Source organism: Argopecten irradians, chromosome 6 (assembly GCF_041381155.1).
Source record: "Argopecten irradians isolate NY chromosome 6, Ai_NY, whole genome shotgun sequence".
Taxonomy (NCBI): Eukaryota; Metazoa; Mollusca; class Bivalvia; order Pectinida; family Pectinidae; genus Argopecten; species Argopecten irradians.
Window position 1 is genome coordinate 22,698,037 of NC_091139.1, and position 22,456 is coordinate 22,720,492.

At 35.9% G+C, this 22,456-nt stretch overlaps 1 pseudogene; it reads left to right on the plus strand.

The window, feature by feature from the left end:
* Positions 1-13,718: 13,718 nt before the first annotated feature.
* LOC138325354 (dynein beta chain, ciliary-like) lies at positions 13,719-20,828 on the plus strand (annotated as a pseudogene).
* Positions 20,829-22,456: the final 1,628 nt, after the last annotated feature.

The following is a 22,456-nucleotide window of genomic DNA, read 5'->3' on the forward strand; positions in this document are numbered from 1 at the left end:
AAGATCACTTAGGACCTATGAAAAGAAACAGGATAGATGTAATGGGGATTGATGACCATTGGTCTGCTGTCCTCATGAATATGGCTAGGTTCAAGAGCGATAATGACGACTATTCCTACGTACTCGTGGTCATGGACGTGTTTTCTAAATACTTGTAGTTGGACTGCTAAAAGAAATGAAAGTAACTACGGTGGTCAAAGCATTAGAGGACATTCTTAATCAAGGGGGACAACACAGTCGTATTCGAACCGATAAGGACCAAAAATTTAAAACAAAATAGCTTAAATCTCTACTTGATCGATATGGGATACTGCATTTAAATGCTAAAAACGAAACCAAAGCTTCAGTAGCCGAGCGTGTATATACGATATTTTACGCACAAACGAAATTACGAGTATGTAAAGAACCTACAATTGTTTGCATAGAGTTCAAATTAAATAAATCATAGAACCACTGGCATGGCTCTAGTAAATGTAACTAAAGCCAAGGAAACTTCAATCTGGTAGAGAATGTATTAGCCGAAGAACAGCCCAGGATTAAAAAAAAACGAAGACAATTTGAAAACCGTTCAACTTTTAAGGTTAGAGACAAAAGAACACAATCACATGTATTCAATCAGGAATATGACGAAAGATAGACCGGAGAGATGTTCATGATATCTCAGAATTTTTTACGTGGAGGCTTGCCAGTGTACAGAGTCAAAGATTACGATGGGATGATAAGCGAGGGTGGACTTGAGGAATGACGACAAGTGGAAAGTCGAAGAAATATTGAAAACTAAAGGAAGAGGGAAAAACAAACATTATTCCGTACAATAGTTGTACATATATTTTCCGTCATAGATTGAAAATACTTGTAAGCATGGGTGTGGGACGGCTCTCCGACCCACTTTCATTCATTGTCACGTGGATGATAAAATTCTTCTAATGTTATGATTTTGTTGTTGTATGAATACGCATATTGTTAGCCTCAATTCGGGAGGCTAAAGCAGATCTAAAACATGTAGGCTAACATGAAGGCTAACTGGGATGAAACCCCGGAGGATATCTTGGGAGGATACATTTACGTAATGTTATTGAAATGGTTAAAATTAGCCGGAGGTGGGCCAAAGCCCCAACTTTTACAACTAATTATAAATTCAGTGTAGTTATCAGAGTATTGTATACTATGACCTGTAAGTTGTGTAGCCTTTGTAGTGAAAACAAATATTACTTGAGAACAACTTATAAATTATATGAAGTGACTGCATATATCCACACAGCTCAAATGTACAGATACTTAAAGCTTTTAATTTAGATAGTTTTTTATTCATTTATTAGCAAAATTATAAGTTTAAAGGATTTATAGGCGAAGTAGATAAGCGTCCTGGATATTTTCAGATCGGTAAAGCCATGTATTCTGGTAAGTAATAATAGTATACCGTATACTTACGGAAATAAAATAATTTGAAATTTTAAAAAAATCATTTTGGTATGATATTCAAATTGTTATTGCTGTCGCAGACTATGTTTACCTAAGGATTAATTTTAATATATTTTTATGTTGTGGAGATATAACATAAAAACCTTTTCAATCCTTATAATTCAACTTCAGTGAGATAATATATATAATCAAACTCACTAAATAATTGTGGGAATCTTTCTTCTATGAAATCACTGCGCAATTATCTCAACCAATCAGAAGCGACGTTAAAAGCAGCAACGCCATTTTTCCTGTATGGTCTGATAAAATAATTTTTAAGCCAATGAAAATGCTCGTTACAAAAAAAATTGAATCATATTGCACAATTCATAATTATGTTATAGAATAGAATTGGCCAGGTTAGAGAACTCTCCAGATTTCGCCTTTGAGTCTTGTATATAACCTAGTACTGAGAAACACTCATAAATGATCTGGATATTTTTTTGTTTTCAGTTCGCGAATGCAATCAATATCCATACCACCTTAATCATCATTCCCTGTCCTAATTAACTTGTTAACATACAAAGTGACTTCCAAGGACATTCCCTGTCCCATCCCCATGTGACATTGAAATTCGTCCCGAATATCAATATCAATATCACTGCTACCGTCCGCCGTAGCTTAATGGACCTGTATGGGCAAATATTTCACTTTTATAATACGTGCTGTGCGGTATTTTGTGTCATTGTAGGGCGTTTTATTTAACTAAGATATTTACGATATAAATGAAATGCCAAAATGACGCCTTTAGATTAATCAGCATTTGATTTCTTGACTCTGTTCCATTGTATCAATGGCAGATTGGAAAGTCTTTCTTTTTATCTAAAGGGACGTTCACGTTTCGTTGAATAGGAATATAGCCCATGAAATCGTGAAAAAACCGACCAAATGGAAGAGATTAAAACATCGTTAAACAAACAAAACTAAAATTCATAATATAACATGTTTTTTTATATTTTGATGGATTTTGTTTTTCATGTAGAAAATATGATATGTTCCAAAATTCTATGCAAAAAGAAGTTGAGCGAAAGTAGACATGTTTCAGGAGAACAAAAACATCTTTTTAAACGCCTTAATTGCCCAAAGTCAGAGAAACTTCATATTGAATTAACAATCAAAAACATTATCAGATATCTACAATTTGCACAACAGTCGATGTAAATCGAAAGCAGGCTTAGTTTTTCAAACAGGACTGCAAACTCTTATCAGAGCGTTTTCATCTCAAAACTTTATTGATTGATACAGCATGCACCATATTGGAAGTAAAATCTGGCAGAGTGACTAGATCAATACTTGGGCCCGGTAGTGAACGCCTTCGGGGCTAGATAAACAAGCATCGCTTCTTTGAGCTCATTTATTGATTTAATAGTTTTATGAATTTACCAATTTTCTGTCTTTCCTGTACTGTAGATTAAACACAAATTGCTATACGTTGTTATTTAATCCTAACTCTATCGAAACACCACGTTTAATATAGCCCAGCTTTCACCACAACATAACTTTTATGTTTTACAAGCTTTTGTTATCTCCTTCCATGCGCGGCAGATAATGGAGTCCTCCGCGCTGCCTTTGTGGGCCGGCTGAGATAAGACAACCTGTTTGGGTATCGGAATTCTGTGATGTTTGGAGCATGCCTTGTATGGCTTTGATTATGGCAATGATACATGTATTTACAAAAAAGGAAATTAGATTGTTGCCATGGCGCCGTAGAAGGCGGAGTTTATTTGTCGTTTTTACTGATGAAGATGAAAGCGACCCCAGCCCTCTCTTGCTAGAGTCGTTTTACCCGTTTTACGAAGCTATCAGCATACATGCATCTATTAGTTCAATAAAAGCGGCTTTGTGTCAAGTTTTGTTTCATTTGAACTCTGTCTCGATTATTTTCAAAGTCAGACGTTGCTAAGCTCTCAAACGCAGCCATGATCTGTCTTTTCTACAAATTGGCAAATATTATTTTACTCCTTTGTATTTTTTCTGGCAACTCTCTCAAGATAACGTCTTATATATTTGTATCGCTGTATTGTTTCTGGCGTATAATACAGCATCGCTACCAGATTGATATCTGTTTTTTCTTTGTGATATACAGACAAAAAATATGAATGTCATTGTATTGAACGTGCAAGATATCATTTCAACAATTTGAATACAAACTTCATCCAGATTGGAAAACATTCACAAAAATATTGTTTCACTGAACAAAATCAATTTGAAAATTCCCAAGTTCTGACAATTATTAATATGCGCCTTTATTTGTGATCACATCAATTTTGTGTCAATTTCGTTTGAGTTACTTGTATTCCGATGTCTATTTGAATATTGAAACTTGCGTGTCCGCCTGTGCTTTAGATATCTTTGGGCGAACATGAATAACATATGAACCGAACTTGGCTATATTGATGCTTCCATTTCTGTGTGGTTATAACATGCAATAGGATTCAGTCAATGAGCCCTTGTGTAACCTCTTGGCTGGCTCGTGAAGCCATTGGAACACCAGGTATAGAGACCTTCTAAGACTTTATTTCAAAGGTCTGTGGTAACTGAATCCGTCTTTTCTGTCCGTTTCACATGCAAACACGGCATCACAAGAACGCAGCAATCCGGCTTGTATGTACTTAGCACTGTGTTTTCATTTCCTTCAAAGGCTAATGAAAAATTCAGTCCCTTTGTACATCACACTATAGACTGGTTTTCATTGCAACGCTACGACAAAGTAGCCCTAGCCAAAGTTGTACAATAGATTGTGGTCTAAATATTGTTATGTTGGTAACCGTATATTGTAAACGTCTGTACTTGGAGTGTACAAGTTTTGAGCGCTAGTGTTTAGAGTGTGTGCGTTGAGAATATGTGTGTTTTGAGAATATGTGTTTTGTGCTCATTTCTTTTAGTAACACTTGTTACAAGTGTCTTATATTTACGAGAGCAAGACGACACGCATATGCATATGGTCACAATGTGTCATACCTCGGCAAAATTTTAGTCACTGTTTTTCTTCATTTTTCAATTGAAAACCATCAGGTTTTATTAATCAAGATATGAAAATCATTCAAATGGACAGACAAACGTGTATGATGCCTTATAAAGATTAGTAACAATAGAGAATTTCAGCACTGTAAAATCATTTACTATTCTTTTATTCTTATTCTTTTTTATGCATTATGTATGTTTAGATGAAAACATGCTTAAAGAAATCACTTTACAATCACTAATATCAATGTTAAAATATGATATCAAAAATTGTAGATCACAACTTGGCTTCATAGTCTGTTTTATGTGTTTTTGGTAGTACTGCCAAATTCATTTTCAGCCTTTGTTTGGACTTGTAAAGTTAAAACTTCTGCATTGTACGTATTGTCATTTTCAAAACACAAATTGATAATTTTGGTAATGTATTAAAAGGTCACGGCACATATTCTACTTTCGCATATTACAATTATCTACCCTTGAGGATACTGTAATTAATGATTGTGACGTCATACGTTTGCGCGCGTAACGTCATGTTTTTAGGAGAAAACAAAGTGAATTTCGCTCACAAAATAATGACGTCACAATGAATACCTACCCGAAGGGAGGTAACTCTGTAATCTGTAGATTAACCCTTACGCCGACAGAACTTTAGTCGGTGAGACAAAACTTAATACGTGGAGTCATGTAGACGATAAATAACAGAGTCGGATCTATACAGTGTGCAGACGATTTATGTGTTCCATCTGTACGATTGAAACGTGTGTGAGACATGGAATTTTTGTAAGATTGATTGGAGAGATAATTATCCAGTTTCCCTTTGCCACATTCGCGTCTTTAAAAAATAAAATCCTCCTAATTAACAGGCATCGTTATAGTACTGACAGACAGTTTTATCTGACAATGAGCAATTTAGGAAATGAAAATAAATTTTGCTCGGGATAACACGTAATGTCAAGGTAGCGTCCAATCTATACACTGAAGAGTTCCAGCTTGCGGCTTAACATGATATTACATTAAGAACATCTCCATAAAAGTCTAGTGTAACCATCTGTCTGTGCCTTAATTACGCCTATTGCTTTTCTTATTGAATATCTCTCCCCCTATTATTTTATTTGGCACAATAATTCTGAATAAATACAAGCTGTAAATGCAAGTTTCGACTAGGCCATTGGGTGTGTTCGAGCGCCGCACTATGTATTAGCTGGTCATATTGGGCCATTCATTACGTCGATGTTATAATCCTTCAATGACATGTACCATAAAGAACAATGACTAATACATTGTGTTTAAAAGGGCAATTACGACGCCTGCCATACTAAGCTATGTGATTGCGGCATACACGTGTGTTATATAATGTGGGTTGTGTGTCAGACACCATCAACGTAATGTGCCATTAGGACCTGTCTCCATACATTCTACAGAAAGCGTCCATATCAAACAAATATCACTTTTGCATGTCTTTGCTCATCTGATAGACCTGGTCGGAATAGGCTCTAGAGACCATGTTGATTGTGGGCGAGATGGAGGCTAATGAAGCTAGCTGGTTGCTCACGATACAGCAGATTGCTTTCCGGAAAATAGGAAACTTGGTCACAAGATATGGTTTTATCAAACAGACTAAGTATCTTAATAAGAGGGTATATATGACTGCTGGAAACTGGGTAAAATTACAGATTTATACGAAAGACGTACACAATACCAATACTTCCTGACAGCGTCTAGGATTCGATAGTAACATCATGGAGAAACCACGTGATCAATGGTATTTCATTTCAACCAATTATATTGCAAATAAGATGCATATGGATTTGGCATCTCCAAGCAAATCCAGTACGATACAATTATCAACAAAATATTTTAACATTTATTATTACATCTTGAAGGAATGTTATGTTAGTTTGTCTCCCCAACCTATCACCGTAGAAAAAATCTCAATTTTTTTTTTAGTTTCAGATATGAAATCATGAAATCTGATGTACATTGCTATAAATATTAAATAATGGACATATAAAAAGATAGTGTTTAGCTGTTTCATCACCAAGGCCACAACAACGCGTTGAAGAGTCTCTCTAATGATCGCGAAATAGGTCAGAATTTAGATTGTTAGATGAATTTCTGCCCCTAAATGATATTCATTATTCGAGAACCCTTGTTTGTAAAGGTATTTGTCATATCACATTCCATTTTATTAATATCAAAAGGAAGTGTTTTAAATTGTGCAACAGAATAAACATTCGATAAGTCAAAGTTTAGAGCGAAAGAATTTAATTCCCTAAAGGTACTTGGAAAAAACCTATTATAGTAGCTTGCAATTCTGCACATAAGAATATTAAAATTTCTCAGCATGTATATCTCATTTTCAGGCTGATATAAAGGAAAAAAATGATTGCACAATTTATTTTAAATGCTGTGGAGTAAAGAATAAGTTTGTGTTTTTGTGACGCCAATCAGAGAGAGATTCCCAAGGTAGTTCTTTATAATAAAAAGTATACCATTGGAGATACCATTAATAATCGTGATGGTTTCAAACGTTTCAAAAGTGAACAAACTCTATCAGAAGTTTACACTGTTCAGTACAGTTATCTAAAACATCTGCATTTTCTAAAATAGGTAAAACCTAAGTTTCAAAAATGTTTAAAGTGTTTTACGTGAAACTCTTTTCTTTAATGTTTATAAAATATTTATCCTTTTATCTGGTATACACAATCTAAATAATGAGTCCATTTACAATCGTCAGAAAGCAAAACTCCTAAATGTCTATGTGTGGTAGCTGTATGAACAGGGTTAAATTGTCAAAGTATATATTGGGATGAATCACGTTTCGTTTCCTTGAAAATATTGTTCTTTCAGTTTTTGTGAGGTTAAACTTTATGTTTATGTCCCATTTCAGCGCCAATGTACTAATATTTGAAAGCATAGATTTGGTTATTTTAGCATTAAACTGCCTTCTTGAGGGATGTATGGTCCTTTAATTCTCCCGGGATTGCAGACAAATTAAATAACACGCATTACAAATCTAAATGTATACAGTTTGTTTATATACTAAATAAGATATACAAAAATTAATAAGACAATGGTCACTACAAATTGATCATTTGTAGTTCTTATTAGATGATTATTGTTAGATAGAACAATGTCAATAGTAGAGGAGGAGTAGGAATAATCCGAATGGGTTCATTAATAAAACTATTAGCTTAGATTATATTTTGTTAGTAATTGGCCTAGATGTAGATGAGAGTGTGTCTTAAGGTTAAACATATCAGCATTTATATCACCAGTTATAACTGCATCAGTAACATCATCATTAAAAACAGTATCAAACATGTAAACTAATTTTCTCCAGTATTCTACTTTAGATTCGGATCTATACCAACACCCTAGTATATTGTACACGTCAAATTTTAGGCCCACTTCAAGTAGTCTAGGAAAACGCAAAATTTTACAGTTTGGTGCTATACCCGCAATAACATCTTTTATATTCATTTAACACAATTCCTTTCAAGACAGTGTAGTATATTGCCAACTTCGATAGCGTGGAGTAAAGACGTAGGAATCGATCCTAGTGTGAAGAAGTCAGTTTTGATGATTCAAGCTTTGCATATTACAGAGTTAGTTCCAATGCCAGTAGGTATCGATTGTTACGTCATTAATATGTAAGCGCAATTAACGTCGTTATGCTCAAAAACACATGACGTCATAATCAATAACTATACGCAAGGGCAGATAACTCTGAAATATGTAAATACAGAATGCGTTACTCTGTGAGTTTATGCACGGTATTGAGGTTGGCCGATAAACTGCAATTCTTCATACAGAATGCTATTACGGGTACCAAACCATGCTTAAAACAATAATTACAGTACTCTCACATACACGAAGCGGGCCATAAACCGTGTACGATACCTTCAGATGACATGGCTTCCTCATCGTATCATAGTAATAATAAAATTGACTATATAATATTACATGTATGATAATATACATGTATACTTTACATAGATCTGTTAATATTGTTTCCACGCACAAAATAGTTCCTATCAAATAGTTGTGTAATGTTACATGTTGGTGTTTTGTTCTTTTGCATTGTAATCTCAACTTTTAATTTTGAAAAATAAATAAAAAGCCTATGTTCAAAGCAATCAATGTATTGAAATAATATGACCTGTAAACTATTTTTTTAAAATATTAACACGGATGTGAACTTTGATTTATGTACATTTACAAAGCCAGATGTTGAGAGTGTAAACACACCTGTTGTCTAATATCTCATGTACCATCGTGCCATCTAGAGGATAACAAACCCGACAGACATCGCATGCTACATTCGCAACGTGAATTCTTGATAGTATCGTATCGATGCAGTGATCGAAATATGTGACTATAAAAATATATATTAATAACCTTCCTCATTGAAAAACAAAACCGTCTAAATATAGTGCTACATCAAGATCCATTTCGCAGTTGTCGATTTCAACAGATTCCGTCACAAAAAAATATGCCGACACGACCTCCCGCAAATCATTGGCAGAAGTAGCTAGTAATTTAGAAAATTGACAGAATTTGACGATATTTTCTCAGATTTCTCCATTAATATATAATTGAAGTGTTGGCAATGAGAGATTCGTTAGATGAAAGATAAATATTTCCGAAACACGGTTGTGTATAGTTTGTAAATTGTTATTTGGTATATAAATGTGTTTTTAAGGTGAAGAGGGGTGTCGTTGGTCACGTGACTTGGCTGACTGCTTTGATATCAGAGACTATTACCAAGATATTTATTATAATATCTTTATTAAAACAAAATGCGTGCGCCTGTGTACAAATACTAACATGTGGGTCCACAGTGTCCAGCTACTGGTGTCCTTCTTCATCCACACCCAGCATGAAGCTCGTTCTGCTGCCTTGCCAATCCTCTGCACTGCTGCCCTTCTAGTCCTGCCCGCCAACCCTAGTGCAGATAGCATTCTCCACACAGACTGTGCAGGGAAGCCTCTGCAACCGACCTCAACAAGGTAGTTCCATGTCTGCCAGCCCCGTTCCTACATTCCAGCAGCAGTGCCTTATACTTTGTCCTCTTTCTTTCGTGGACTTTACAACACCTTTCATCCTATGGGACTGTAAGCTCAATGATGATGATTTTCTTCGATCCTGGTGACCAAAGAACCATATCCGGTCTGAGGTTGGAGGGAACAATATCCAGAAACTTATATCCTTACTCAAAAATCAATTAATAAAACCAAGATAAAACAGGTGAATAAACGGGAAATATTGATGAAAATTTGGTACAGCTGATACTACTGACATCGACATGAATCCTGATGAAAATGATGCTGAAGAACTTATTGATAAATATTATAAAGTGTTGATATATACTGCTGTCAAGACAGTTGGCAGCATATTAGTACAAAATATGCCATTATACCAAAGAAGTATCAGTAGCTTCCAAGTAACCTTGTTTGACAACAATTGTGAAGTTGCTAAAAAACAATGCAAAACTGACAATAACAATGCAAAACTGACAATAACTACGAAAAGATAACGAAAAGTATAAAGGAATAATGGATTTTTTATCCAGAAAATTAGATCGCATTTCAAAAAAAAAAAAAAAGATGGAAGAAATGAAAAGCATTAGTCCATGGGATTAATCAAGGCTATTGAATATGATTTACATAAGACACGCAATAGTATTACGTTTAGATCAACTCGCTTTTTTATTTTTATAAAGCTCTCATAAAGGCAATGAACATTTTAGCGAGATGGCTGCTGATGTTTTCACTAATAATAATGTTATAAATGACGTTCTTAACTTGAAAATATCACAAAACGAGGTTGAAAAAACTATTAAGTCATCAAAATGATAAAGTGTGCTCTAATATTCAAATTATTAATGAATATAGTAAAAATTCTGCTGCAAAAATATAAAATTTGATAGTGCAAAGTTTTCAAGTGAGTAGCTTATTGAGTCTATTATCCCTATATAAGTAGCGATGAATAATATTTTAAAGAAATGTAGACAATTTTATCTCTCGATTGAATGTACGTATGATTTATTTGATGAAGTTGTAAAACCTATACTGCTTTATGTGTGTGAGGTTTAGGGCATACATTTCCTTTAATGCTAGAACGAGTTTTGAAATATTTTGAATTATTCCTTGGACTAAAACTAATACTCTAATTAGATGGTCTATGGAGAACTTGTCCCTTGGGAATTTCAGACAAAGCAAGACTGATTTCATACTAGTTTTAGCTGACACGCTCATATGCAGGAATAATACGTGTTATATTGTATAAACTTTTATTTTATGTTATATTCGTTTTATTGACAATGTTCCTGTTTCATATATTGATTTTATTAAAATTAATCTAAATGGATGTGGTATGAGCTACACATGGGATTCGAAGTTTGACACTGATAATGGTTTTGATGCAAGATGACTGGAAAATAATATGAAGCAGATATTACAAACCCTGGGAAAATGACATACATACTCTATCTAAAGCTATATGTTGTAGGATTAAAACCAATCATCAATTCGAATATTATTTAGAAAATTTAAACGATTAAGATAGACTGTCTTTTTGTAAATCTCGAAGGACAAACCACAAATTCATAGTTGAAATTAGTAGATGGCATAATATTAGTTGACTATAAAGAAAGATATTATCCGCATTGTTATATTCAAGATATATGTGATCAATTCCATCACTTGCTTAAATGCCCCTCATTATTCAGATATAGGTATTATTTTATAGGTAGCTACTATTGGGAAAGTCCAAATATACTTACTGACCTCCTTCCGGAAATGTTAATGAACTTGTATATTGAACTCATTGAAAGTTTCTTTTAATAGTGATGCAGATTGATCACCACAACACTTACAACATACTTTATATAACTATAACTTAAACGAATATGAAAATATCATAATGTGAAATGTGTGTATCAGGGATGTCAATACGTTTGTATTTCATGTATATAATATTTCCTGCTTACATTGTAAATGTGAAAGTGAATAAAGTTTGAAAGTTGAAAGTCTTGTCTTGATAAGATGAATATAGTCTTCCATACTTCACGGGGATATCCCGTGGTTACTAGGAAAAAGATAAATAGTAGCATATGGCATAAGTCTCGGGCCGAGCGGTGACAGCCAAAAATTTTCACGATTTTCAGTATTTTCACGGGCTTTTTTGTGTGTATTTTTCTCCTTTTTTCTATTTAAGTATACTTTTTATTTAAGTATGAGAGAAAAAGAATCAACATCAACCATAGATACGTCAAGTGGAAGATTTAAATCCTCTTGAAAGATTTTGGCCGTCAACCCTCAATCTTGTATGGGCATGTTTGAGGACAGGGGTATCTCGAAACGTGTAAAAGACTTTGTCTTACCGAGCGTTGCCAGACAATTTCACGGCGGTATCCTTGTCCATCTGTCAGGTCCATGTTTTATTATTTTTCTCTCATATAAGCATTTGATTAAAGGGACAATTCAACGAGGTTAATTCTGTTAAATCACATCGAAGCAAAATATGACATAAATGTATTGTTCTACATTCCTTATAAGACATATAAAAAGAAATATTGACACATTTCACGACATTGTTAAGTATTTTGATTGATACCGTAAAAATTCCAAATCGTTGATCAATACTATTAAGCAGGTACAACATGTACGCTGTACCCATACCCGTGTCAAAGCCAAACATGTTAAACAATTGCAATGCATAACCACTGAAGAGTTAATGAAATTATTTTTAGACAAGAGAATGCATCTAGTAAGGTAAACACATTACTGTAAGAGAGATTTGAGTAGCGATTTGAGTGTAGTAATGTTTTACTACACTGGCAAGGGCCAGGTTTCGGCATACAAGACATCCGGCCACTATGTGTAATGGCGGACAGTAAGCGTATTTGAATAGTTCACATACATTTCACTACAGAGGGTTTTTCTGGCAAATCACAGAAAAACCAACGAATCTAATTTCTATTATAACTGGTTTGTTTCAGATATGTATGCAGATTTTGAGATACTCTTAGACTGAATTGTCACTTTAATTTTCATTTGATTTCATACGAATTCCGACTTTGTAATATACTACGAAGAAAAAATCCGAGAATTGCGCGAAAATCCCAAGTTATCATGACGTCACAATAGAGACGTCGACGTTGCGTATTGATTTGGATAAAAACATCCATTGGAAAAAAAACAATTGAATGCTACGTTTAAAAGTATTTAATGTTATCATGTTACAAAGAAGTCTGGGAAAATAATCATGAGCATTGATGTCACTATTTTGTAACTTAGCCGGATTCACACAGTTTGCTTCACACAGTTTGCAAACCCCGATGAAAGTAAAAAAAATTGTGACATCAATGCTTTATTTACATAACGCCGTTATCGCAGGAACGTCGCAATTCATTAAAAAAGTAATGACGCCGTCGACAATGTATACTACATGAATACAGGTATTGATGACGTCACGTCATTGTCTTATGTGTGTGAGCTGTCTTTTCCTTACCCCAGTAAAAGACAAAGTTACTTATATTTTCCCTTGAAACCACACAATAGCATACTCAAGTATAAGAGCAATGCATTCGACATCAGATCCCGACTATTCGTCTCCGCAGGTAAACCCCAATGACATCTAGAGAGATCAAAATGACTTAATTCGACACTTTTTGAGCCTGAAATTATTTTTTCGGATTTACAATGAAATATTGATGACAAACAACATTTTACCTATGTTGTAAGTCTCAAACTTGTGTTGACTCCAATCAGTGATGACGTCCAAAAACATTAAGATTTTTTGGATTCGCAGACAAAACACTTAAATCTAGGACAGTTTTGATGATCCCGGAACCATTCTAACATTTATATGTCTCCTCTATAATTACTTCTCATGTATTTTTAATGATGATTTGTATTAATGAATATGACATAGTTTTGTGGCTGTTTCTATAGTGCTGTCTAACTGAATCCACACTGAAAGCACACGCGTTGTAACCTGGATCTGTTATGTAAATTCTATCCAAAGCAATGCATGTCATGTAATGCAGCCATCTGTCGATTGTGGGCTTGTTGACCTTTCTTTCAGCTATGACTTATCTTTGTCAATATTGCAATAAAAGTTTATTTCTGAAATGTTCATCGTTGTATCCACTTTACATCAATTAAAACATATTTTGTAAATGCAATTTTTCTTGCACAAAGTTAATGTCAGCAGACTTGTTGTCTAGCCACCAATGGAATTTGTTTATGTCTATTACATAGTTGGCGACCATATAAGAAGGATACATATTTTTTTTTGTTATAGGTTGATCAGTTCCTCGACAACTTAGTTAACTATGACAAAGACAACATCCATGAGAATTGTCTGAAAGCTGTGGACCCATACCTGAAGGACCCTGAGTTCGACCCAGAGTTCATCAAGGCCAAATCTGCTGCTGCTGCTGGTCTTTGTTCATGGGCCATTAACATTGTCATGTACTACAATGTATTCTGTACCGTAGAACCAAAGAGACTCGCTCTTCAACAGGCAAACGCTGAATTGTCTGCCGCAAGAGAAAAGTTGAGGATCATTACAAACAAGATTCAACAGCTAGAGGCTGATTTAGGCAAGTTGACTGCAGAGTTTGAACGAGCTACATCAGAGAAATTGAAGTGTCAACAAGAAGCAGAGATGACAGCTAAGACCATTGAGTTAGCCAATCGTCTGGTCGGTGGTCTAGCATCAGAAAACGTACGTTGGGCGGATGCCATTGGAGAATTCCGTGAGCAAGAGAAGACCCTGGCTGGAGATGTACTGCTCATCACTGCATTTGTATCCTATTCTGGTTGTTTCACAAAATTGTATCGTTTGGATATGATGGACAACCACTGGCTACCATACTTGAAAGGACTGAAGAACCCCATTCCTGTCTCAGAAGGACTAGATCCATTGACACTTCTGACAGATGATGCCCAGATTGCTTCCTGGAACAACGAAAGTCTACCAAGCGACAAGATGTCCACTGAGAACGCTACTATCCTGAGCAACGCTGAACGTTGGCCTCTCATGATTGATCCTCAGCTGCAGGGTATCAAATGGATTAAGACCAAATATGGAGCTGATCTGAAAATTGTCCAGCTTGGGCAGAAGGGATATCTGGATGCACTGGAACGAGCTATTTCCTCTGGAGATGTGGTCCTGATTGAGAACTTGGGCGAGTATGTGGACCCTGTCTTAGATCCTCTCATTGGCCGTAACACAATCAAAAAGGGACGAGCTATCAAGATGGGCGACAAGGAAGTAGAATACCACAAGGACTTCCGTTTGATTCTTCAGACCAAGTTGGCTAACCCTCACTACCAACCTGAAATGCAAGCCCAGGCCACTCTCATTAACTTCACTGTGACAAAGGATGGTCTGGAAGACCAGCTGCTAGCTGCTGTCGTAAGCAAGGAAAGACCTGACCTTGAAAAACTGAAGGCAGATCTCACCCGCCAACAGAATCAGTTCAAGATCACCCTGAAGGAGCTGGAAGACTCACTTCTTGCTCGTTTGTCAGCCGCTGAGGGTAACTTCTTGGGAGACTATGCTCTTGTTGAAAACCTGGAGACAACCAAGAGGACCGCTGCTGAGATTGAAGTGAAAGCTGAGGAGGCTAAGAAGACTGAAGTTGAGATTAATATTGCCCGTGAAATCTACAGACCGGCAGCTGCTCGTGCCTCTCTACTCTACTTCATCCTCAACGACCTGCACAAGATCCACCCCATGTATCAGTTCTCACTGAAGGTAAGATATCATTGTTATCTAACTGAACCTCACAGTTGATTGAATACAGACAACAATATTGAGAGTTAGCTGTTATTGATCTGATGTTAAAGACTATAGTTTTAGCTCACTGTATCCTACCATCTGTAATCAATAGCAGCCATTTATCTGATAGACTCACTACACAAATTCTATCATTGATCTGACGATAAACACAACAATATTATAGTGTAGTCTCTCTGTACCCTACCATATGTATAATAAATCAGTAATATGTTTTTGACAGGCATTCAGTGTAGTGTTTGAGAAGGCTATCGACCGAGCTGAAGCAGCAGAGGAAGTGAAAGCACGTGTCATCAATCTAATTGACTGTATCACCTATTCAGTGTTTATGTATACAGCAAGAGGTCTGTTTGAGAGAGACAAGATCATCTTCACAGCACAGATGGCATTCCTGGTAAGTAACATGTAGGATTTATACACAGTCTTGCCTATATGAATATGCTTTCAATTGCTTTATATAAAAGTTTGATAGATTCATACACACTTTGTGAAGAGATATCAATAAACGATTCCATACCCTAATTTAATAAAAACAAATGTGGTAACATCCATACTCAATCAAACATCTATTGAAATATTTATTCACAATACTGTGATGTTTGTTTTGACAGATCCTTTCAACCAACAAGGAACTGAACCCCGTGGAGTTGGACTTCCTCCTTCGTTTCCCTGCCGTGCCAAATGTTGTTTCCCCCGTTGATTTCATGAACAACAACAGCTGGGGAGGCATCAAGGTAAGACCATTAAAAAAGAGAGTTCAAAATGATAAAAAACAAAATAAACCCCAAAAACAACTTCAAAATGATTTTACTAGTCTTCATGATATCCCCAAAGCAAACAATGCAGCAAAAAAAAAAAAAAAAAAAAAAATAGACAAAACCCCAAATAACCTACTAATACAAACTTTTCTCTGACAGGCTATGGCTAACATGGATGAGTTCAGGAACTTAGACAGAGATATTGAAGGGTCTGCCAAACGTTGGAAGAAGTTTGTTGAGAGTGAATGTCCTGAGAAAGAGAAGTTCCCTCAGGAATGGAAGAACAAGACCTCCCTGCAGAAACTCTGCATGATGCGAGCCCTCCGTCCCGACAGAAAGATCATACGCTGTCATAGTAAGTTTAGAAATGTTTACATCTTAACAAAAAGTTTATGGCATGTACGTGGTCTGATAACTTTTTAATGTTTGAGAATTATTTCATTCGTTCTAACACACCAAAAACAATTTACTCTTATTAGAGGTCGGATTTTCAAACCTTTATAAAAAGATTGTTGCTTCATTCTTGTAAAGAAAATTAGCCTTAAATATCCTTTTTTCTTATAACAGCATAGCTGCTTGGTGATTAATTTAATGATTTGTTTGTATACAGGAACTTTGTGGAAGAGAAGATGTGCACAAAGTATGTTGAAGGTCGATCAGTGGACTTTGCTACTTCATATGAGGAATCTCGGTCCTGGTACACCTATCTTCTTCATCCTCTCGACTGGAGTCCCCAACCCTCTGAAAGATGTAGAAGCTCCACGGAAAGAAGATGGATTTAACAGAAGACATCAACAACTTCCATAAAACATCTCCCTCGGACAGGGGTCAGGGAGAATAGTAGTGTGCAACGCCTCGATGGGATCTGTCCGCCAAAGAAGGACTCTGGGTCGTCTTGCAGGTAAGGCTTGCTGTCAGTGGTCATGTCCATAGTTTAAAGGTACATTTTATTTAAGTGTCATAGGTCTTCTTCATTATTCACATATGATATTGGGGGTCATATGGTCATGTCTTACATGGATGTGGTCATAGATCTTTTAACACCCTGTACTGGCTAAGTATAACACTCTCATATACAAAACTTGGTCTTCTCCAAATAACAGGCTGAAGTAAAAGGTCATCTTCTCTAACAATCACGCAAAGGTCATATAATAGTACAGACACAGGACATATTTATGTGGTTTCAAGGCATACTTCAATTATTTCATTATTTTTTTATTGCATCTTGTTTCACAGTGTCTATATTTCAAAATTTTGATTTTCTTTTTTTTCATAGAACGTCCACTTTGGTAGCAAAATGGTTGGCAACATTGGAGAAGAAGATGGAGATTTATAGTCAGGAGAGCCATGAGAATTACAGACTTTACATCAGTGCTGAGGCCCGCTGGCTCACCAGAATACCATATCATCCCTCAGGGTATCCTCGGAGTCTGCTATCAAAATCACAAACGAACCTCCAACTGGAATGTTCGCCAACTTACACAAGGCTCTGGATAACTTCAACCAGGTATGTATACGCCTACAAAATATAACTTGTAGATTTTTTTGTTTAATTTGAAATACTACAAATCAAACTAATCTCCGTATGTACTTATTTGTTCACACCCCATACAGAAGGAATGAAAACATGAATTGGGACTTAATATACCGGTAATTAACTTGTCTTTTTGTACAACTAGGGACACCATGGAAATGTGTGCCAGAGAGACAGAGTTTAAGAGCATCCTGTTCTCACTGCTGTGTTATTTCCACGCTGTGGTCTGCGAGAGAAGGAAGTTCGGTCCCCCAGGGCTGGAACAGGGTCTACCCATACAACACTGGTGATCTAACCATTAGTGCTATGGTGTTTGTACAAACTATCCTCGAGGCCAATGCTAACGGTGCCATGGGAAAGATCTCCGCTACCTGTTCGGTGAGATTATGTACGGAGGACACATCACCGACGATTGGGAACAGACGTCTCTGTAGGTCACTTACCTGGAGGTGTACATGCACTCTGCAAATGTGGTGAGTGGCTCTTTTTTCTGTCTCTGCATCTCACAAGAGTTACCTCCCTTTCTCACGTTTAGATGTTGATTGTGATGGTCATTATTTTGTGAAGCAAATTTGCGTCAATTTCTCTAAAAGATATGGACGTTGTGCTTGCAAACACAAGTTACAATCAATAACTACCTAACATGGGCAGATAATTCTGTAATGTACAAATACAGAATACTCAAAATTTTAATATACACATTTACAAAGTTCAGCTCTAAACATGGATACATAATTTATAAACTTGAAATGTTGATTAAAGTATGCAGTTAGCTTATTATTTAGTACATTGTTTCCAAGGATTTAAAAAACCCCAGATTTTTTCTTGATTTCTAATTTCTGCAAAACGAAAGGATGCTCAGCTGATGTAACTAAAAGCTCATATTTTAATAGCTTTATCATGAGTTAAACTGATTGATCTTTTTTTAACCTATTTGATCTGTTTGCAAAAAAGTTTATAAAACTTTCCGAATGGAAGATAATGAGTACTGTGATATAAAATTTGAATATTTGAGAAAAGTGAATAATTTTGTGCAGAATTTAAAACCTGACAATTTGTAATTAAATTACAGGTTGGGACGGAGAGCTGTACCTGGCTCCTGGACTTCCCTATTCCACCAAACTCTGACTACAAGGGCTACCATTCCTACATCGATGAATGTCTGCCACCAGAAAGCCCCATACCTTGTACGGCTTACATCCCAATGCAGAAATTGAGTTCTTGACAACAACCTCTGAGACTCTGTTCAGGACTGTGTTTGAAATGCAGCCACGTGAGGCAGGCTGGAGCTGGAACTGGTGCAGGCGTAAGCAGAGAGGAAAAGGTAAGGAAAAATGAATTGAATTTTTGTGTTTATATATGTTATACTTAACTGAGGATAGGTAAAATGGACATTTATTTATATTTTTCATGACATTGTAGTTCCATGCTACAAATGTAGCATGTTACAGATTTTCTTTAAAGTTTGAATTTACTAGGCTTATCCAAGTCGGCTCACTTTCAGAGTTGGACGAATATATGTCCTCATCATTTTCTTACTGTTTGGCTATAACGACAAGTTTACACTTTGCCATGAAAACTTTTAATAATTTAAATAGGTCAGGAAATTTGGAGATGTTATTGCCAATCCATGATTTTGCTTGCTGCATCTACATTCGTTTTCTTTTATCCAGATTAAATCAATCCTTGATGAGATCATGGAGAAACTTCCAGAAGAGTTCAACCTTGTGGAGATCCAAGCCAAGGTACCCCCCAGATGAGAGGACCCCATACGTGTTGGTGGCGTTCCAGGAATGTGAACGTATGAACTCACTGACAAATGAAATCAGAAGATCTCTGAAAGAGCTGGATCTTGGTCTCAAGGCAAGTTGTCTTTAGATACTCAAATTCTGTTAACTTTAAATGCTCTGTAATGTTAGTAGGATGTTCTGATATGTATTTACATGTGACAGACTTATTTACTCTTGTGGGTAGGAATCGGTTGTTGTGAAATACCTTGTAAGCATAACATCATACAGTGTTTTCAGAGAAATTGACATATCAATCACTTACCAGAGTAATTGTCACATGGATGCCTAACTACAAGGGCAGATAACTGCAATATGGAATAATTATTTGTTGTGAAAAGATCAGTAAGATACACATCTCAACATTATTGTTTCTGCTTATTTCTGAACTATAGGAGGAGAAAGGTCAATCCAATAATGCAGACATAAAACCTTATGCTTTAACTATTGAAATTTTACCATGGTAAATCAATAAATAAAAATATGTTCTTTCTTGTAGCATTATTAGATAACTTAGCTGCATGCACCCTTATAATAAAAATCCTAGGGTCAAACCCAATAAATACTCTAAATCGAGCACTGCTTGAGTATGTTGCGGTTTTTATCGAAGTTTCATAATTATATTAAAAATGTGACTTGTTTTGCTAAGTTTTCCCTCTTAATCTTACAGGGTGAGTTGACCATCACTGCTGATATGGAGACCCTTGGTAATTCCATGTTCTTGGATGTCGTTCCTGTCAGCTGGACAAAGAGGGCTTATCCATCCCTGTATGGCCTCACTGCATGGTACGCCGATCTGCTTGCTCCGTATCAAGGAATTAGAGTCCTGGGACAGCAGACTTCCAACTTCCTGCCGCAGTAATGGCTCGGAGGATTCTTCAATCCCCAGTCCTTCCTCACCGCTATTATGCAGCAGATGGGCTCGTAAAAAACGATCATGGCCTCTTGACAGAATGGCAACTGCAGTGTGATGTGTTACCAAGAAGCAAAGAGCCGTGAAGACATGGCGTGGCCCGCCACGTGAAGGTGCGTAGCCGTCCATGGTCTGTTCATGGAAGGTGCTCGCTGGGGACATGCAGCACTGCGTATGATCAACGAAAAAGCAGCGACTTAAAGAACTGGCTGCCTACAATGCCTCTGTTATCTTCATCAAGGCTATCCCAGTGGATCGTATGGACATGAAGAACATCTACGAGTGTCCCGTGTACAAGACCAAGAGCCGTGGTCCAACATTTGTCTGGACATTCAACCTGAAGAGCAAGGAGAAGCAGAGCACGTGGACCCTCGGTGGGGTGTGGCCTTGCTGCTTCAAGTGTAGGCTCCCTCAACAAAGAACATTTTATTAGCCTTGCTGCTTAGGCTCCCTCAACAAAGAACATTTTATAAGCCTGCAAACTGTTATCTTTAAAACAGAAACCAAATTAGAGACTATTCCATTTTTGTTGTTTCAAATTCTACACAATATATTAACTTACAAGACATTTTTACAACATTAGATGTTTCGTTGATGTGTTTGAATGGTTTGTTTGCAAACATGTTTATTTATTGACAGTTGAAAATGCAGTTATGCTAATATAAATGCAGGTATTATAAAGCCAACAGCTACATTAAGGATATTATATTAACATGACAAAATAAAGAGATTAAAAATAGTCTGTACACTACAAGAAATCACTAATATAGTGCTGATATGCTAAACGACACAAAGTAAAAACAATTTTGTAAATGTTTTTGAATTACACGTCACAAGTATAGAATAAGAATCCAATACATCTGAACTGAACCACTGTACACAATATTTTATCGGTTTCACAAAAGACGTTCATGAAATGAACACACTAATTATAAGTGATTGAGTGATAGAAAAGTACCAGCATTAAGAACATTTTTTTTGTACCATCAAAGATGGATGTTGAAGGCAGCTGATATGTACAATTAATGTTTACAACAACATGATATGATCCTACCATTTTACATGGTAAGACAAAATATCCGTCCATATTTATTAATTTATTGAAATTTGTTAACATTTTACAAACTATTGTAAAAAAAACCAATGTGTTTATTTTCATAATAAATATATGATATATTTTCCGTTTCATGTGTTTTATTTATCAATATTTTTCTGTTTCACATGTTTCATTTATCTATATTTTTCCGTTTCATGTGTTTTATTTATCTATATATGTGCCTGAGAAGGCTTTTGTTGGTCTACAAGATAGCTAGCTGGTGTATAGTTGTTTAATTTCGCAGGAAGGAAATTTCACTATCTTCTCTTTCATACCGTATTCGCCGTAATTAGAGGCCTGGGGGCTTAAATAATTGTAACATAGGGGGCTCTTATTAATGAACGAAAATGTAAGTTGTGGACGAATAAAAATCAGCCATGTCTTAAATCTTTCATTGTATCCATGGTCCATTAATCTGTTACCAGTAAACATGCATTATGCCTTTTATCCTTTGAGACACATTATATGCCATGATTCACTTGTAAAAATACTCGCAATTTCATATTGTAAAACATTGTTAAATCCATGAGATAGGGGCGTTTATTCAATTTTTCTCCGGAAAAGGGAAGGGGCGTTTATAGGGAGATGGGCGCTAACTACGCGGAATAGGGTACTATATCTTATGGGAAGAAAATGGTCATGGATTTGATAATTTCTAACAAGAAGTAAGCTATACAAGTTATCTTACTTAATATTTTCAATTTTATTTGAGGATATCTAATAATGCTGAAATTAACTTGAAAAAAAATTAATTCTCTGCGAATAAAAGCAACTATGCAGTATCATAATGGACCTTTTTGTGCGACAATCAGCGAAAAGCACTCTTGAGTATTATTAAAAGCAATAAACAGTGTATGCTCTCTGCTGGCCTGAAAAATATACTATTTTACATGTGACTTTCATAATTGACATTATGGTCCCAAATCAATTGAATGCTCAGCTAATTCATAAGCTAACATTGTGTAAAGTGTCAACTCCATTCCATCAACCTTTTGAAGTCCACATATCTGGACCAGAATTTAAATCTTTAAGGTAAGTTAGAGAGACGAGGTCAAAATGACCTTTGCAAAAATATTTGACCTCAAAATAATCCCCCTTCTGAGTTACCTTAGATATTATAAAGTTTAA